This window comes from Petaurus breviceps, unplaced genomic scaffold (assembly GCF_028583685.1).
Source record: "Petaurus breviceps papuanus isolate PSGF00001 unplaced genomic scaffold, PetGlider_PUasm1.0 567, whole genome shotgun sequence".
Classification (NCBI taxonomy): domain Eukaryota; kingdom Metazoa; phylum Chordata; class Mammalia; order Diprotodontia; family Petauridae; genus Petaurus; species Petaurus breviceps.
This window is the reverse complement of record NW_027186383.1, coordinates 9,109,330-9,128,149: the sequence shown is the minus strand read 5'-3', so window position 1 is coordinate 9,128,149 and position 18,820 is coordinate 9,109,330. Positions and strand designations below refer to the sequence as shown.

At 46.7% G+C, this 18,820-nt stretch overlaps 1 protein-coding gene across 1 annotated transcript in view; it reads left to right on the top strand.

Annotated features, from left to right (window-relative positions):
• The first annotated feature begins 12,249 nt into the window (after positions 1-12,249).
• Positions 12,250-18,820, top strand: part of CAB39 (calcium binding protein 39) — a 109,509-nt gene continuing 102,938 nt past the window's right edge. The window contains exon 1 of the mRNA XM_069103250.1: positions 12,250-12,384. The gene's annotated coding sequence lies outside the window, so the exon portion shown is untranslated. The remainder of the gene's footprint in view (positions 12,385-18,820) is intronic.

The following is an 18,820-nucleotide window of genomic DNA, read 5'->3' as shown; positions in this document are numbered from 1 at the left end:
AGACAGACAGAGAGAGAGAGAGACAGAGACAGAGAGAGGGAGGGGAGGGGAGGAGAGGAGAAAGAAAGAGAATCCTTCCTCCCAAGTCACAGAGACAAAGGAAGATATGAATTGCAAGAACATGGGGGAAAGAAGACTGTAAGGGAAGAGACACACTGAATGTATTGTCACTCCCTCCATCATTAGGTTCTTCTGGGACCTGGGAATGTGATCAGGGCTAATGTGTACGGTCACATAGTTCTGTGCTACTGAGAATAACATCTATTCTAAGTATGTGAAAAAGAGGCTAATACAATGAACAATTTCTGGAAAATATCCCGTCTGGTGCAGGCTATTCTTTATTTTTTATATCCTTTATTTATTTTTAGCATTCATTTTCAAAATTTGAGTTCTGAATTCTCTTCCTCCCTCCCATCTCTGCCCCACCCATTGAGAAGACAAGAAGTGTGATATCAATTACACATGTGAAATCATGCAAAACATTTTCCATATTAACCATGTTGCAAAAAAAAAGCAAGACAAATAAAGAAAGTAAAAAGATTATGCTTCAATCTGCGCTCAGACTCCATCAGCTCTCTTCAGAGGTGAATCACATGTTTCATCATGAGTCTGGAATTGTCTTGGATGATTGTGTTGATCACCATACACTATTGTTGTTACTGTGTACAACATTCTCCTGGTTCTGTTCATTTCACTTTGCATCAATTCTTATGTCTTCTCAGACTTTTCTGAAACCACCCCCACTCGTCATTCCATATGGAAAGATAGCATTCCATTACAATCATACGCCACAACTTGTTCAGCCATTTCCCAATGGACGGACGTTTGCTCAATTTCCAATTCTTTGCCACCACAAAAAGAGCTGCTGTAAATATTTTTGTACATATAGGTCCATTGTTCCTTTTTCTTTGATGTCTTTGAGATACAGACCAAGAAGTGGCATTGCTGAGGTCAAAGGGTCCGCATAGTTTTATAGAGGTGATTCTTTGTAATAAACATCTGTATTTATAGTATACTTCAAAGGTAGATTCTAAAAATCTAATGAAGCCAAATTTCAGTATATCTGAATGTTACTAACCAGTGAATTCCTTTAAGTTTCAAATGTACACTTGAAAGCTCAATTTTCAAAACTTACATCTAAACGATATTTTCCTACTCCCTTTGATGTCAAACCCTGCCCATTTTTATTGATGTTTTGTGTTTTTATATCACCTTTGTTTCTGATTACATTTCTCTCTACTCCCTGCTCCCATACTCCTATAACATAGAATAAAATAGTAAGAGAAAAAAGGTAGTTTACCAAAACTAACCCACATATCAACTGGTGACTTACTCAGTATTCCACACCCATAGACTCCCACCTCTGCAAAGAAGAGAAGGAGGCACCTTGTTTTCAAATCTTCTCCAGGGTCAAAGAAGCTTTGTGGGAAGACTTATATGAACCAATGCAAAGTGAAGTAGAAAGAGTTAGGGGAACTGTATCCACAAGGACCATAACCACCTAGGGGGTAGGGATCACAGAGTTCATTATAATTCTATAGCAATCTTTGGGTTCGAGAGTGGCTTCTGACACGTACTGGCTGGGTGACCCTGGGTGTGTTTCTTAATCTCTCACTCATCTCTAGGCATCACTCTCATACCTGAAGTTGGAGAGAAGGTCCTGGGCTGCATTGACAGAGGGAGCTTCCTCATTGGGGGAGGGAGGGCCAGTCCCTATGCCCTGCAGTGCTGGAGTCATTGTGTAGACTGTTTTCCTGTTTTTCTGCCTACTTCACCTTGCATTGGTTCATACAAGTTTTCCCATGGTCTGCTTTGCATCTTTCATACTCATTGTTTCTTTGAGTGTGGTCATATTCCACCACACTCATGTAACACAATACGTTCAGCCAATCTCTAATCAACAGGTGTCTGCTTTGTTTCCGGCTCTTGGTTACTACAAAAAATGATGCCATGGACAGTTGGAGGCATGTGGGAACATTCTGTCCATCACTGACCTGCTTGGGGTCTGAGCCTGGAAGGTATTTCTGGCCAAAGGATCTATTACATTGGAGTGCATCCTGCCCCATTCCCCCGGTTTTTGGTTTTTTTTTGCATGGTTTCATATTGTTTACCAGAGTGGAAACCTATCCATGTAAGCAAATGAATTCTTCCCATTTTAGAGGCACTAATCAAGACAGCTCTGATTTATCATTGTTTCTCATGGAATGACTTGCCAATGATACCATAATTTGAGTTACAAAATGGCATCCTTGAAGAGACAACAGATGGGCACAGTTGAGACTGAGGCCAATGATTTTGTTATTTGTTGTTGAGTCACCTTCAGTCATGTCCAATTCTTTGTGACCCCTTTTGTGACTTTCTTGGCAAAGATACTAGAATGGTTTGATATTCCCTTCTCCAGCTCATTTGACATAGGAGGAAACTGAAGCGAGCAGGGTTAAGTGACTTTCCCAGGGCCACACAATTGGCAAATGTCTTGAGTCCAGATTCAAACTCAGGTTTTCCTAACTCCATGGGCAGTGGACAGAGAGAGCACAAAGGCCGGAGTAAGGAAGTGAAGTCATGCTGGCACCTCAGCGCCCTGACCTTAGACGCTGGCTATGTGACCCTGGGCATTTAACCCTGTTTATCTCACTTTCCTCATCTGTCAAATGAGCCAGAGAAGGAAAGGGCAAACCCCTCCAGTATTTCTGCCGGGAGAACTCCAAAGAATTGGACACGACTGCAAATGCCTGAACGATGACACCGACGACAAAAGCTTTGTAAGTCCGCTGGGCCCCCCCGCCCCAGCCAGACACGGCGATGAGGACAGGAATGCAGTTACACGTAGCCCAGCGCCTCCTCCTTCTGGTCCCCCTCCCTTCGCACAGCTGAGGGCATCGTGACTGCTTTTGTCCGCTATGTCATGTTGCTGACTTATCATGGGCTTCCAGACCACTGAAATGCCCAGTCGTGCCTCTTGCAATGTGTCTATGTGAAGTCCAATTTGTGGACCTAAGTGGAGCATGTAGACGTGGCCGTTGTGTTTCATCTTACCTGCTTTGCTCTGTATAGTCTTTTGGGAGCTTGGCTCCGTTATTCAGCTATCTTTCCCAGAACCGAGACTGTCAACTTGTGATAGGAGCACATCTCTAACTGTCATGCATAGTAGGTGCTTCATAAATGTCTTTTGGCTGACTGACCTTTGCCTTCATTCAAGTCGTTGACAAAAAAATATTAAGAAAGCGCAGGGCCAAACAGGATTCAGCCAAAGGGCCTCCCTTGAAGACCTAGAGGGCCACATGGGGCCTTGAGAACACAGGTTTCCCACCCCTGGGTTAAGACAATAGAGCAGATCACCAGCATATGATACCGTAGACCTCTCTCCAACTCCTCAACCATCCATTAATGACTATTCTTTGGTTATAGTGATTCAAACAATTGTGAATTTAACTGTCTATAGTGTCCTACAGCTCACATATCTCCATCTTGGCCAGAGGATGACAAGAAAGACTTGGTAAAATGTCTGGCTCAGATATACTGGGTTTATTGCATGCTCTTGCTTTGCTAGCCCAGGGAGCTTAACAAAAAGGGAAGCAAGGTTAGCTTGGCCTGGCCAGCTTTTGATGAAGTCATGCTGGCACCTTGTGATGACTTCTCTTTCTAAATCCTCTTGTAGGCAGGGAAGTAATTTGGGTGCAGCTGTAGGGATCAGAACAAAAGCCACCAGTCCCACCCTACTCCTTCTGGGTTGCTAAGTGGTTTTGGTGACTTGCATGATAGATGTTGGGGGTACATGGAAGTTCCAGTGAACTTACCCAACTCAACCTGACCATCAAGTGGGCCTGGGGAGGTTCCACTGAGGTGGAGGAAGAAGGAACACTGAATCCGAGAGCATTTGCTGTGTGCTAGCTGGGCGTTGCAGTGAGTCTAACTCACAAAAGAGCTATAAACACTCTGTTAGGGGAGAAGCCACTTAGCAGTGGCAATATAGTGGGAAAGTAGAGGGTACCAGTAACTCAGCAGAGAAGTAGCTGAACAGCAAGTCTGGGGAAAAGGTAGCTTTGCAGATGAAAACCCAGCTCCATAGAGAAAGCCACACCAGGGATGCGGGATGCACCCTTGGGAGCATAGGCTGCTTCAGCAAGCATCACCTCTGTCATGGGTGCCTGGGCAATCTGTGAGGCAGCATGCTCCTGTACATATGGTTGTGTGTGGTGGCGGAACTTTCCTGGTCATTTACCTAGCATTCAATTTTAAGTAACTTTGTTTTCTTCTTATTTATTTGGGGAGATTCAGTGGAAATGGGAACTCATGATCTATGGATTATGAGAAGAAAGATGAGTGCTACCCTCCTAAGCCCTCATTTTGGCCAGGAATTGAAATGATTCCTACTAATCAATAGTTTGCCAATCCTATCATGCTCCCTTTTTGTGAAAACAGAGGCAGTACCTGCCCTTCTCCAACCCATTTTCTGTGACTTTTCAAAGACTGAGGATGTGGTTCAATAGCCACCTGTGAGAGTTCCTTCAATGGCCTGGGTCGTGTTTCATCTGGACTTGCTGACCCTTGGCCTCAGACATCTACAGACAAGTGCACAAAGTATGGATGACGAGCGATGGTCTTGAGATTCTAATCCAAGGAGGCTCTTCTGACCCCGGCGGTATCATATGTCATGTGGGTGAATCCTCTTCTAGGCACCATTCCTTGGAGCACTGGCTGATATTCTCTGCTTGGCTCCAATCCACCATGTTGAATTTGGGGCCTGCTTTCAGCTGTGCAGCACTGAAGGCCTTGTACTAGGACATAATGAAGTCTCCTAATTGACCACTCGACTGGAAGAGCTGATGACTCGGGGGTTTGCCATGAGACATAATGAGGAGCTCCCTGAGTGGCTATTGAGGCAGAATTCAGTTAGTATACAAAGGAGGGAGCCTGCCATTCACTCACCCTCTTTCCTTCCTTGAGAGCTAGACCAGACAATGGCAGCTGTCTTCATTCCCTTACCCAGCCCTGGTGGCCTTGAGCACGTAGCTACCTGTTTCTTTGTGAAGTTTTTTCCCTTTCCTGATCTTGAGCAAACAAATATACTAAGTTGGAAGAGTCCAAGAACCTTGTCAGTTCTGAAGAATCCAAAGATTTTGGGAAGGCTGCTAAGTAGTGCCTTTGGTGCTGCTGAAGTAGCAATGGCTGATGGTCAGAAGGAAAGGAGTGATGGTCACTGCTGAGCTCAACCTGTAGAAGGCGAAGAGCTCTAGCAAGCGAGCCTCTGGGAGGCCCCCCTTAGGAAGCAGGGCTTGAGATGGCCCTGGCCAGAATGGCAGGAGTTTGGGACCTGGCCCCATGGAGAGGTATGCAGAAAAGCGAGACGGAGAAGAACGGTCCTAAGGAAGCTCATGCCTAAGAAGAATACCGTAGACACGCCCTCAAGAGGAGATGCAAGAAGATTCTTTGAAGGGGGAAAGATTTCCAAAAGCACCAGGAGTTGCAAAAGACCCCTTTGCAATATGCGTACCTTATGTGTGTGTTTCACTGCTCTCATACTCAGGGCCTACTCTGCCCGAGGTTGCTGTATGTCATGATGAGAGAGTGAGCCTCAGGCCTTTGGGGAGAATATTTGGTACCAGCTGTTCTTGCATCTTAGTAAATGCCTTTGCTAAAATCTAATTGAGTGTACTGACTGATTATTAATAGAAAGCATGCCAGAGGGGTCTCAGAGCCTAGGGCTGTATAAGGAACCACTGACTAGGTTGCCCCTAGAATTCAAGGTAGCAGCCACCTTCTACTTTACAAGCTCAAGTTAATGATAATGCTACACTGGCCTGTTCTCCTGTTCCTGACCCAGAGCAGCTGGGACCAAATGTTTTTGCCTTAGTCACTTGCTGCCACTTCCCATCCCCACCCACACTAATGTTGTGAGAGAGGAAGGCAGAGTCCAGAAAGGTTTCAGATCCCAGCCCATGTTCCGTGCCAGCTGCCTGGCCTTTGACCCAGGCCAGCTGCTCCCCACCTCCAGATTCCATCCTTGCAAGTCTCTCTCTTGAAGAGTCAGACATAAAACAATTCAAGGATCACAAGTCTCCTGCAGATTCCTGGCTTTGGTGGAAGTCTCTCTGTCCCAACTTTGCTCCTTGCTAGGCCTGGGTACTGGACTGGGTCCTAGGGCTAAGCCGAAGTCAAATTCTGGGAGTGCTCCCTTCTCCTTAGATGGGACATCTCCAAGGGGGTGTCCCTGCAGCTGAGGATGCTTCTGCTCTGGGCTCCACTTCTGCTGCGGCCCCCCTCAAATGTGAGCTTCAGAAATGGTCTGGACCCATGTAGGAGGGCCAGATCACACAGAGCCTCAGGAGCCCAAGGCCCTAGGGGCCCAGGCCAGAGCTAAAAGGGATGGAGAAATCACCTCATCCCATCCTTTGTTCTGTACAAGGACACCGAGGCCCAGGAAGGCCCAGGGTTCCCCAAGGAGGCACTGCCTCCAGTACCACCAGCTCCTCACCCTTCCTGTTCCTCTCAGCCTGGGCTCAGCTCAGTCCTGTCAGATGTCCAAGCAGAAGGAGGCTGAGGCAGGAACCCCTGACTGTGGCTTCGGGGCTAATCTTCTCTCCCTCTATTACCCCTTTGCAGCCTTCTTTCCACTATACTTCCTTGTTCATTCCAGCTGATGAGTTGTAGCACTTAACTAATCCATTTTCCTTAGGGGCCTTCTGGAGACAACATCCCTGCCTTCCATAGCTAATGCCTTAGTAGGTTTAAGGTTGGGAATTTCAGAGCAGATAAAAGAGAACAGTCCAATGGTCAGCTGCTGGATGGGCTATGAGCTGGGTTGGGTTTAGTTTGTTTTGCAGGGGGAGGGTGGTGGATCTCATGAATGCTTCTCAGATGGAAAACTTGACAGTTTAGCCAGGGCCTCCCAGAAGCGGGCTTGCCAGAGCTGTTCCCCTTCTACAGGATGTCCTCATTCTGCCCACACCCTGCCAGTACCCACAGCCTCTGCCCAGGAGAGGAGTAAGGAGGAAATGAAAGGGGGGAGGGGAGGCTGAGGCCTAGCCCTCACCCCGGACTGGAGTTCTTTTGGGTGGTTCTGGTACAAGGGCCAGACCCAAAGTTGCCCCCCCCCTTCCCAATCAGTCTGTCCTAGCCCACTGGGTCAAGGTGCCCCTGGCACAATCTTGTGTTCTCTGAAACCAGAGCAGGGAGATAAGAGATCCAGGTGCCCAGGAGCTCCAGCACAGCTGCCCAGTCTAATTTAAGGCTTCCCTGAGCCCTCTAATAATCCTGCAGAGCTCCCAAAGTGCAGACTTGTGCCTTTCCTCAGTAAACTCCTGCCCCTCCCCTGGGGCCTGGTCCCAACCTCCTGCCATCCTTGCCAGGGCTATCTCAAGTCCTGCTTCCTGAAGGGGACTTTCCTTGACCCTGCCAGTCCATCAAAAGTTTTTCAGAGGCTGGTAGAATGTGTGAGCTTCTGGGTGCACAGGGTCTAGGAGAGGATGGATTCCCAGAATCCTGAAATCTCAGATGCAGAGGGGGCCTGAGAGGCCAGCGGGGCAGACCCATGCCTGAACGAGAATCCCCTCTTTTCCATCATGGAATGGGAGCTGTCCAGCTGCCTGCTCACCTCCTGCCTCCCAGGCCACTTTGGGAATTGCCCCAGATAGTAGGGACTCTTGCTGCCTCCTGGCAACTGCCCCCTTGGGCCACTTCTGCCCTTTACTCCAAGGAGAACAAAGTGAGAGGCAGAATGGTACACATGGTGCTATTTCATCCCCCTGAGCCTCAGTTTCCTTATCTGTAAAATATAGAGGCAGCATTGGATGGCCACCATGGTCAAGGGGCTGGAGATCGCTCTTTCCTGATCTACACCCTCCCCATCTAGTTCTGCTCCCCCCCCCAAATCCCTTCATGTCTATTTTATGCTTCTATATTACATATTTCCTCCTCAATAGAATAGAAATGACCTGAGGGCAGGTACTATTTGCTTTTTGTGTCTGTTTCCCCAGGATCTAGCACAGTGCCTGTTGCATAGTAGGGACTTAATACATTTTTTTTTTTTTTAGTTTATCTATTATTTGGGAGACCAGGTAGGAGGACCTGGAGGTACCCTGGGCTTGTAGTGATAAGAGCCTAAATACTTGGGGGCAGGGTGAAAATATAAGCTATGAGGTTGATTAAAGGGATAACAGCAAGGAAGTCACAGCCAGGATGAGCCCAAGCATCTCAAAGCTAGTATGGAATGCCCAAGGCCAACTCAGAGAAAACTGGAAGTATCCCCATAGGCCCCTTGGGCACTCTTTCTCTGGGCCTTCTGGTACAAGGGAGAGATGACTGTGGGAATGGTTGAAACCCCTTTGATACAGCCTGCTCCCCTGGGGGCTGTGGCTGACTGGACAGGATCTATCTAGGGGCATTCGAGGGGGTTGGTTATGGGTTGGAGGGAGCAAAGAAAGAGACAGAGACTGAGAGAGACACAGACAGAGACAGTCATAAGCAAACAGAGAAATGGAACCAGAGAGAAAGTTAGAAAGATCTGTCGGGAGGTAAGAAAGACAGGACAGAAGGGGAAAAGGGACACAGAATTAGAAAGAGACATACACAACAGAGAAAGGTCAGAAATGGGAGATGGAGAAAAAGGCTTAGAGCAGAAGCCCGTGATCAGCTCTAGAGACAGCTGGGAGGGCCTTCAGAAAAATGCTGACCCCCAAGCGAAATCCTCCTCTCTCCCATTCCCACTTTACTCCAAGCAGACGAAGGGAGAAAATGTTTGACAGTTTGTCTCCATCTAAAGAGAGTGAGTTGTAGCAAAAACCCCGGGAAGGTGAGTGTCCGATGACAGAAGAATGGTTGGACAACCCTGGTAGATAAACAGAATGGAATCGTATTGCAGTGTGGAAAAGAGTGACCGTGATGAGTTCAGAGCAAAACAGGAAGGCCGTTAAGAACTGATGTGGAGTGAAGTGAACAGAGCTGGGAGAATAAGCAAGACCTGGCTTGGCCTTCCACCCTCCTCCACACACAGGTCATTTTGTTTCTCAGTGCCTTAATGTCCACATTTGGAAAATGGGTGTGTTTGAATAAAAGTAGTTCTCCCAAGGGTTGTCGTGAGGTTCAAATGAGACAAAGTCTTTAAAGTACTTTGCAAATCTTAAGCCATCACAGAAATGTTAACTGATATCCTCTATTTCAAGGGGTAGAGGAGAGGCATGGATTCTTTCCCCCAAATCTACAGTAGCGCTTCCACCTTGGGCAGAGTGGCAGCTAGAGCTCGAGTTCAGCTAGCTGAACCGTTGGCTCTTTCTTCTGCTTTGTGGGGTTTTGTTTTTGTTTTTGCAGCCTGTTTGTAGGTGATTGAATAATGTTCCTGAGATGTACTTACTGAACATGTTCAGTTTGGTAGACAGGCAGCCTTATGTATGCCAGAGGTTGGGGGTTCTGGAGTCTGTTGATTGGAGCTGACTGGTGTAAGGAGATTTTCTGTGTAAGAGATGACAGCTGATGAGAGGCTGAGCTCAAGCCCTGTCCTGACTTGCCAAAAGACAAAGACAAGGAATTAATTGGACAGTGTGAAATTAAGGTGAAATAAAACAACGTCTATTCTGCAGTTCCTCTAGATGCTCTGTGTTTCAATCTTTATAACTCAAACTCTCAGTAGCAGGTAACAGTCGTTATAAATTGTGAATAACTATTTGCTTGCCTAGTCAATATATACTGAATCTTTTGGATCTCTTAGCATTTCTTCTGTGTGTAGGAAATAGATAGCTACCCTATACCACACATGTACACACACATACATACATACACCCCCCCCACACACATAATCCCCCCCGCATGCACATCTCTATATCTGTATACACGAGTATATGTGCCAGACTTGCTCTCCCAGCCCCCATTCCCATTGGCAGCCTAGACCCCCATAGCACAGCTACTCTTGCTTCCCTTCAGTTTCTAGAAGCATCCTGAGAGGTTATGAAGGGTCTTTCCTAGCACTATAGCTTATGCCTGTCACTAGCATGCTTTCCTTCAAGATTTTGAGTTGATATTAATTGTCCATCTAGGCTTTTAATTAGTTTTTAGAAAAAGGTATTTACTAAGGTGGTGTGAGTAGGAAACATTCTTGTCTCCTCCCCAAAAGTCTGTTTTATGCTCTCCCACTGGGACATACAGAGTCCATGGCGAGGTGGACTCAAGCTTAGAGTGAACAGATTGCAAAGTGAACTCCTTTCACTAGAGTCCTCAAGATATTTCCCTTGGGTATAGGAGAGCTTTTCAGAGGAGCTCCTAGTCTTTGTTACATATAATTAAAAAAAATCTCAATTAGGTGTAAACCAAACATTTTGACATTCATTTTTTTTTAAACTTGGAGTGTCCGTTCCCTTTCCCCGTCTATTCTCTTCCCTGCCCCCCTCCTTGAGAAGGGGAGCAGTCTGATGCAGATTACACATGTTCCATCATGCAAATCATTTCCATATTAGTCACTTTGCAAATGAAAAGGCAGACCAAAAAAATGCAAGAATAATAACGAAAGTATAAAAAACACGCTTTAATCGGCATTCAGATTTAGTGGAGTCTTGGATCTGACTTTGTCCAATCTGTCTTCCATTCCTGATGGAGACACTGCCATCAGCTGTTCCGGGGATGAGGCTCCTGATGCTGATCAGAAATCCCAAATCTTCTGGATCCTTTGAGGTTCAATGGCCCTCTGGCCTAGGTATGTGTATGCGTGAGGGAAAAAGGAGACTGGATCCAAGGCTGGGACTGAGACAGGGCATCCCTTCTCCCCACTCTGCTCCCTCATAGTTTAGAAGATTTGAAGAATTGAGGAACAGAAGGCAAGCATCCAAGCATCTATCCAGAGAAAGAACTGCTGAGTCTGAATACTGATCAAAGCCGATCATTTCCCCCTTTTTCCCTTTTGTTCTCATTCTTCTTTACCACATGATTGATGTGGAGATATATTTAATACGATTGTGCATGTATGGCCTAGATCAGATTGCCGGCCTTCTTGGGGTGAGGAAATTTAAAACTCAAAATCTTATAAAAGTGAATGTTGAAAACGAAAAATAAGTAAATATATATTTTTATAAAGTCAAGTGTCTCCGAGTAGGGCAGTCTCCACCACAGCAGCCGTCAGTCGGTAGGGCAGTAGCCCTGCTAGTTGTGCCATCCTGAGTAAGTCACTTAACCCGGTTTGCCTCAGTTTCCTCATCTGTAAAAACGGCAAGCCCCGACAGCATCTCTTCGAAGAAAACCCCCAAACGGGGCAGCACAGCAGACGGCCGCTCGCGGGGTGGCTCTGAAGGAGAGAGCTAGCAGGGAAGGGCATCGCGTCCTTCGCTCGCTCTTTCGGAAGACCGGCCCAATGGCCGCAGCCTGCCGGGCGCTTCCTCCGACGCGAGGCGCGGACGAGGAGCTGGGCCCGAGGCCCCGAAGGGCCTTCCCAGCGGCGCGCTCGGACTGCGCGAGGCAGGAGGGCTTCATCGGACTCCGCGGCCCCGCTGCGGGCTTCCGGGCAGATGCCGCAGAGCTTTGCGTGGCCTTCTGCAGCTCATCGGACGGATGAGGAAACTGAGGCACACAGGGTGAGGGGACTAGCCCACGGTCACGCGGAGGCCTCCTTCCGAGGAGCCTGCCTGCCCCCGGGATCCGAAACGAGCCAGGAGAATGCTGGCTGCTGCAAGGCTCGGTCTGCTCGGCTCCGGGAGCGGAGCCTGGAACGCACTGGCACGAACGGAACGTAAGCAGCCTGAGGGCAGGGGGCGCCGCTTGGCTTCGGTCTTGCCCGGGCGCGCACACAAGTGAGCCCCGGCCCCGGCTTCCGCAAGCTCCCGCAGAGCACTCCGCGCACGCGCACTTGCTCGCTCTTGCCCTCGCCACCCTCCCCCACGCCGGCTCGGGCTCCGTGGGTCCTCCAAGCCTGTGGGGGGCGGCCGAGGCTCCCGGGCTTCCCCGCCCCTCGGCCGGGAGCACGGCGCCGCGAGCGGACGTCGCGGCGCACGGCGACTGCGCACTGCGGCTGCGCAGAGCTTGCGCCGGGCCGGGCTGGGGGCGGGGCGTGGGGAGCGGCGAGGCCTGAGAGACGGAGCCGGAGCCGGAGTCGAAGCCCAGTCCCGAGCCTGAGCCCGAGGCCCCTCAGCGCCGCCCGAGCCCGCGAGCCGGAGCCCCCGGGGCCGCCCAAGCCAGCCCGAGCCCGAGCCCGCGAGCCCGCGGGAGGCCGACGACGGAGGGGCCCCGAGCCGCGCCGCGGGCACCGGACGGGCCGCCGCCGCCGCCGCCGCAGCGCTTCGCCCAGGCCGGAGCCGGAGCCGGAGCCGGGGCCGCGGACGGGGCCGGGGACGGCGGCGGGGACGAGGAGGAGGAGGAAAAGGAGGAGCCCGAGGAGAGCCCGGCCCGGCCCGGCCCGGCCCTAGCCCGGTGAGTGACCGCCCGGGCCCGGCCGCCCCCCCCCCCCCCCCGCGGCGCCCGCCGAGAGGCCCGCGCAGACCCAGGCCCCACCGGCCCGGCCCCGCCGGAGGCCTGCGGCCTGGGCGCCGACGGGGGGAGGTCGGGGGCGGGGAGGCTGCAGGCGGGGCAGCAGGGCGACCCACGGCGGCGGGGACGCCCGGTGACGGGGACGCGGAGCCCAGCCGGGCTGGGGGGAGGTCTAGAGCGGGGCTCCGGGTGAGGGGCCCTTCCGTCCCCTGCCCCACGCCAGCCCGGGGCCCTCGGCGAGCTTCCTGGCAGCGGAGCGCTGGCCCCGAGCTGGGTGGGCAGGAAGCCCTGCTTTTCTCCCTTCTTTCTTAATCAAAGGCTCCGGGTTGAACCATGAAGCCCGCGGGGTGTTTGGGCTTGTCAGCCCCCAGTGAGCCGGGAAAGAGGTGGCGTGGGCCTGGGAGCGCTTCCAGAAGGCCTGGCCACCCCTTGGCAGGACTCTGGGCAGCCGTCCAGCCCCCTTTGGGTCAGCGCTGTCCCCCCTGGTTTGTCTGGAGGGGTCCGTTCTTCGTGTCCCCAGGGAGAGAGCCGGCTGCTTGAGGGCAGAGACTGAGACATTTTTCTGTTGTCCTCGTTACCAGCACTTAGCGGTGTTGGAGAACAGCGTCAAATTAAGGGTGGATCTGTGGAAGAAGGCCCAGCTTGGTGCTGACTTCTTCTCATTTAGATATAGAGGGGATGGAATGCAGGTAGAGCCCACTAGTGATGGGGTGAATCACCTTTGTGGTTTACTTCCAAATGCAAGTGACTTTGTCCAGACCGAGCTGTTCAAAAGGTGTTTTCTGAAGGTGTCAAGCTCTTGTGGAAATGCACGGAAGTTTGTGTATAAATGAATATGCTCATTTGACAGCTCCCCATTTTTGTTCCTGTTTTTACTAAAAGATATAATTAATCACACAGGAATCGATGCCTTTGAGTTTTTGAATTACTGAGCTATTTGGGGTATTGTGTGGTAGCATTTTTAATAAATTGATGTGTTATCATTAAGGATATTTTATCCTGGAATAAAAATTTACACATAAATATAATTTTTGCACAAAGAAGATAACATTATAAGTTGACTTTTACTGTAAAGTGGTATGTTTGTAGTTTCATGTTAGAAGTGAAAGTTAATAAAGTTTGTACTTAGGTTTTTCCAAAGCATTTGGTAGATAACTTAACAAATGTCCTTAGCTTCTAGACGGTGACCTCCTTGAAAGAGAGTTTGATTTCCTTTGGTTTTACAAATTCATATTAGTTGGTTGTCTTTGAGTTGTTTAGTAATGGCTAGTAAGTGAAAAAATGATTTTTTGACAGGACCGAGGGAGAATGCCCTTAAAAGCTCCCTGTAATTCTTTGGATTTTGATATTTATGAAGCTAGACTGATGTTGACACACATGCATATGTGACTTGAAAGTAACTTCCCATTTTCCTTATCTGTAAGGATTTGTATTCAGGACCTGTTTTTTTTTTTTAATTTTGACTTCATAAGGAACATGATTATATCAGTTTATAGGGTGCAAGTTATCAGCTATTGGAATAGACCTCATTGGGGTGTAAAACACCAGTGCAGCTATAAAAACAGCTTTCTGGGCCAGTGTCATATATTTGTGGACTGTGTGTTTCAGCTTTTTCCTTTTTAAAGACCCTTAAAAATAGGGCCATCCATATGGATTAAAATCATATAGAATTATGATTATACAGTTTTTGTGCCATATATGAAAATTTAAAACTAAAAGGTTAGAGAATTATGAAACTAAACACTTTTAGAAATTTAAATATTTCAGCATTTCTGGTGAAAATTAAATGATTAATTACTTGGACAACGAAACAGGTTTCTAGTTTAATTTCAAGGTAGTTCATTTGAGTTCATTATATACCTTAAATTATAAACTGACCAGTTTAACTAATTTTTTTATCGTTTCTAAACTGGGAAGTTGAACTCATTTATTTAAATGGACAAATTGTAAATAAAAAAGGAGAGTGTAGAAAATACAATTTAGGTATAAGTTTTTGAAAACTTAGTTTAAAAACACCATGTTAAAACTTGAAGAAATTGATTAAAACTTGACTTAGTGTTGTAACTTGGTTTTATTTAACTGTAAGCATTCTCTAAAAATTTATATTTACCTCAGAAATAGCCTGTATTGCTTGAGGATATTTTGTAAATATTTTTCCTTGTAACTTTTTTTGGGTGGCTTTATGAGCAGTGCTCTCAATAGTAGAAAACTGTGAATATTTTTCTCCCCTCACCTAGGTTATACTCACGCTGCTCATGTTCCTATGCTTAACCTTACGAATTAGTCCTAATTCATATTGTCAAATCCTAAAGCAAACCTAGGGATGGATAGATGACTTTGTTTCCATTTCCAGTTACCCTTTTGAGTCTTTTTCTTGTTCCTCACTCTTTCCTTATTTCAAGTCTTCTTTTCTATGCTACTATTTAAAACAACAAACAAACCAAACCAAACTCTTTTGTAGCTCCTTTCTTTTTGTTACTTTTTTGTGAATTTGACTTTGTCGATGAACTCCTGTGCCTTGCAGAAATAAGAATGTGACACTTGGGCAAAGGTGTGTGGAGCTGGTTAAACATTGGTGAGCTGATAAAATGGTGGGGGTTGGGAGAGGTACAACTTTTTAAACCCATGTATTAAATTGCTTATGACTCATTTTGTTTCCTGGGGAGTGGTGCAGCTAGATCTCTTTGAGCTGTAAAGGACTGAATTGCGTTTGTGCGTGTGCATTGTGTGCACACATGCATAGTAATTCAGTTACCTTCCTCACTTTTGACTCTCATGGGAGAGGGTAAGGCTGATGTAGGGGGACTTCCTTTGAGTAAACCAGCTACAGATTGGTTCTTGTTCTCTGTCCCTTTTAACCTGTGATTTCATCAATGTAGGGAACGCCTGGTGTGGAAACTCCCATCAGGCAACTTGTCTGTAATCTCAGATTTTAAGAGAGCTGCCTGGGACATCTCCAAGCTAAGTGACTTGCCTGTGGTGGTGTTGCTGGCGTGTGCCAGAAACAGCACTTGAGTTCCAGGTATTCCTGCCGCAAGTGCAGTCCTGTGTGTCCTCCAAAGAGCTAATAACTGCACTACTAATGATTACTTCACTTACTGCCTGGTCACTATTTTTTGCCAGCTTTCCTAGCCTGGGAGCAGAGTAGAGTGAATTGTGAATTTCTGCATCCAGAATTTGGAGTGATTGATTGAAGAGCCTTTGGTGGCAGATGTTGGAGAAATGGAAGCGAACATCTTTTTGAACCAGATGGATATATGGATAGGATGGTGTACATATCTTGGGGTGGGGGGTGGGAAGGCTTGTCAGCTTGCCATTAATAACTCTTTCTGGCATTTCCTGAGCTCCCTACAGGTGTCACTTCCTCCCCCACTGAGCTTTCTTGTCTTTTTGTCTTGGAAGGAGGATTGAGGGGATGACAGGGAGGCTGCTGAAGCAGTTAGCCAGTTGAACAGATACAATGAGGGATGGTTGCACTAAGGCAGTGAGTGCCCTCCGTAAGAGTTTTCTGTGTTGCGTCACCTTTCAGATTGATACGTAGCAGGAGATAATTCCTGCATAGTTACGTCAGCTGTTGATGTCTGCTAACCAACAAACATTTAGTGAGGACTTAGCCCCCAAACACGGGGGATCCAGTGAAAAAGCAAAAACATTCCTTACCCACAGGGAGCTTTCATTCTACGGAAGAGCCCACACATATAGATCAGAACACAAAGAAAGTGCAGGTGGGATGGCCCTGGCAGCTGGGGCTGGGGGAGGGCAGAGTGACCACCAGCAAAGGCCTCCTGGGGAGGTGACTGTCTGACTTTCCTAGGAAGCAGAGAATCTAAGGTAATGTTTAACTTTAAACATTAACACAGTTTTTCACATGGTACGTTTGTATGACTATGCTTAAGTATTTTCAGACAAATGATTTACTTTTTCATTTGTATCCCCAGTGTACCTGCACATAATAAGTGCCTTTTCATTCATTGGTTGACTCATTGGGAGGATTGAGAACACGTAATTTTTATCTTTCAGGTTTTAATGATCATTTCTTGGGAGGGGGCAGTAAAAAGCATGGACAGATGCTTTTTTTTCAATGCTATATTGAGGACCAGTAAAATGTGATGTTGGATAGGAACCAGACCTGTTATTTCATATTGATAGATGATTTCATGGACTATATCAATACATGACTATGTTGAGAAATTCCAACAATGTAGAATTTCTTCATTCTTTTGATAAAATCCTTCAAATTATACATTTGATTCTCGGTTTGATCTTAGTTAAGTTGCAACTATAAAAATCTTTACTGAATTTTCAACTGTTGCTTGCTTTTTAAACTGTAGTATTAACTTTGCTATGTAGTATTCACCTCAACTTTTCTCTCCTCCCCTCTCCAATTAAAAAAAAAAAAAGACTGTGTCAAAGATCAGTTAATATAGAGATGCAGAGAAATCAAATTATCTGATTCCCTGGAAGTGTTCTATTGACATTTCTCTTGTTAAGGCTGGTTTGTAGAATTATCAAATAGTAGAGCTTCAAGAGGGACCTGAGAGCTAGATAATCTAGTCCATCCAACTCCTTCCTTTGACATATGAGGAAACAGGCCTAGAGGTAGAGTGACTGTCAGTGGTTATCAAGCCATATAGATCGTGGCAGGTTCCTGATTCCCAGTCGAGTACTGTTTTGGCCACTTTACAAAATGTTCTGCCTTGATTAAATCCATTAGTGACCATAAGTGAATTCTGATATGTTTGAATTTCTACACCTTGCATTTCCCTACTGTGACTGCAGCTCTGCAGTTGCCAGCCTACATAGGCCTTTGTGGTGCCTGGAGGCACTGCTCCCAGGGCTTTTGTCATCTGTGCTCATGGAGTAGAAAAACTAAGCTGTCCCAGGCTCCACCCTTTGGGTTCTCTCCTTTGAACAAGGCATTCCATCTTAAACATAGCAGTGTTTGCTTCTCCTTTGGTTTTTTATTTTGGCATATGTCACAACTCTTAGTGTATCGGTCTTTGTATATGCAGGCATTCAGTTAATGGTAGTAGGATCATTGAGTTAGGTGTTTGATTCACCTCATGTTCCAAATGAGAGAATTACTCCCTTTTCTAGTAGCCCCAGTTTATTCTTGATGATTTAATTTACAGCTTTTCTTTGATTTTCAAAACTAATTTCTTGAATGTTTCCATGCACTTTTTACACTGATAATTTAAAGTGTGTTGGCATCATGCTAAGGGTTCTTTGGAACAAGTCAGTCAAACCTTGGGTAGTGGATGGAGAGCTGACTTTGGAACCAGGGAGACCTGAGTTCAAGGCTTAAATGGGCACTTACTGCCTCTGTGACCCTGAGTGAACCTTTGGGTTAGTTCTTCAAGGCTTTAGAGATGGGAAAAGGTACCAGCAACATTGATGGGGGCAAGTTTCCTCAATTGAGTCTTTCCCAGCATCACAAGTTCCTACATTATGTATAGAAAGGTAAAAGTTGAAAAAACAAATTCCTGCCCTTATATAGCTTATGTTCTGCTGGGGTAGGGTAGGCATCATATAGCATTTCACTGAAGAAGTAATCCTGTTTGATGCGCTTATAGTCACCACAGTCTGCGAGCTACAGAGCTTTTTGGTTATTTAGGTTGAGAATTGGAATAAGCAGTACAAGTAAATCATGAGTATACGCCACTCGAAATGACAGTGAAGGCCCTATCCCAGAGACTTTGTAATCACTGAGAACTATTGTGTTTTAGAGCAGGAAGGTACCTCACAGAGGAGGGTACTGAGACCCAGAAAGTAGGAGTGAGTCGCCCAGGGTTTCACAGAGATCGGAAAGCATGGTTCTTCCTTAGGCTCCAGGTCTTTTCATGGACATTTTAAATTGGATGTCTGAGAAAGAATTATAATTTGAATCTGATTTTTTTTTATCATAACAATAAGTAAAAGTGAAAACTCAGTCTTCGTACTTTTGCAGCATATATGAAAAACCTCAGTTTTATGAGTCATTTTATTTTTTTACAATTTAATAATGATAATGTTCCCCTTGAATAGAGAAGATAGGAATTTTTGCTTCCCTGTTATCCTATACTGCATACTTTCTCTCTCTTTGGAAATCTGACTTCCATGAGGAGGCACACAGTGAATGAAGAAGGCTCCTCTTATAGCTTATGACTGAATGAAGTTTTGTTTTCTCCTAGTTTGACAGGTGGCTGGAGATTATATTACTTCATAGTATTACTTTATTTTTGGTGATATGAATAAAATGAGAGAGAGAGAGAGAGTGTGTGTGTGTGTGAGTGTGAGAGAGAGAGAGAGAGAGAGAGAGGGAGGGAGAGAGAGTGTGTGTGTGTGAGAGAGAGCGAGAGAGAGTGTGTGTGTGAGAGGGAGAGAGGGAAAGAGAGAGAGA